The following is a 1,368-nucleotide window of genomic DNA, read 5'->3' on the forward strand; positions in this document are numbered from 1 at the left end:
TGACATCACTGACATCAATGACATCACTGACATCACTGACATCAATGACATCACTGACATCACTGACATCAATGACATCACTGACATCACTGACATCAATGACATCACTGACATCACTGACATCACTGACTGTAAAGTACTGACATCATTAAACAATGGGAATCACATGACTGCCATGAAAACCAGCACCGATGACAAACACACGTGGGAACTGTTTGTTCTTCCCATCAGTTCTGGGACATTAGAGGACGGTTTAACTGACGTGTGAAGAATCCAGCTGAGATCAATCTCTGGTTCTTTTCATCAAAGGACGTTCCACTGAGACTCAGAGGAACCACTGATCACGTTCTCAGCGGCCGCTCCTCCGCTCCACCTCCATCTATCAGGGATTTGTTGTTGGTTTTTCTTTTCTGCTGATTCCAGTTCAGTTCTGATGTGGAGCGAGTCGGCAGGTGGAAGAGGACGTTTATGTTGAGTCTTTATTTACCCAAGCAAACGAAATCAATGTGTCTGTGCCGTAGGAGAAGAGCGTGGATCAATGAGAGGTTTCAGAAAAGCCTGTGTGAAAAATCAATGTCTCTCACATTGTATTGATGGAAGTTTGGAAGAAAGAGAGCCGTAAAAACAACACCTGTTTACGGTGAAAAATGACTCGCTGTTAGAGCCTGGGTGTCTCCCTTTGTCTCCCTCTGTCTCTCCTCTGTCTCTCCTCTCCGTGTCAATAATATTCAAGCCTCAAAAATGAAGCATTTTTTTAAATCGGGTGAGATCGGGTTTTGATTTTTTTCTACTTCCACTAAATCTCTGTAACGTTCTCTGGTTTTGTTTTCTTCTCCCAAAACTGAAAGTAAACACAAAGGAACTGGATATAAGTCCTTACACCAGGTCAGGACAGTCTGTCTGTCGGTCTACGACAGTCTGTCAGTCAGTCTACGACAGTCTGTCTGTCAGTCTACGACAGTCTGTCAGTCAGTCTACGACAGTCTGTCAGTCAGTCTACAACAGTCCGTCAGTCAGTCTACGACAGTCTGATGGATGGTTCAGGACTGTAGACTGATCAACGTTGTTGAGGACAACGACTGGACTGAAGTTCAGAAAGAACCTCGTTCCACAGGTTCTACCGTCCACCATCGTCCCACAATGGGGAAATTAAGCATGTGTCTAAATTGAATGTTTGCCACCGGAGGCGCCATTTAGCACCTTGTCGCACCTCACAGGCTTCCAGGAGGCACAATCAGGGATTTGAACCCATTTGGGAATTGAACTCTCTGCTCTCTCGCTCTCTTCAAGGCAGGCGTGCCGACCTCTACAGTCATCACCATCCCATAATAATAATAATAATAATAATAATAATAACAACAAAGCCTT

The sequence above is a fragment of the Cynoglossus semilaevis genome, chromosome 10, assembly GCF_000523025.1.
Source record: "Cynoglossus semilaevis isolate Cse_v1.0 chromosome 10, Cse_v1.0, whole genome shotgun sequence".
NCBI classification, from domain to species: Eukaryota; Metazoa; Chordata; class Actinopteri; order Pleuronectiformes; family Cynoglossidae; genus Cynoglossus; species Cynoglossus semilaevis.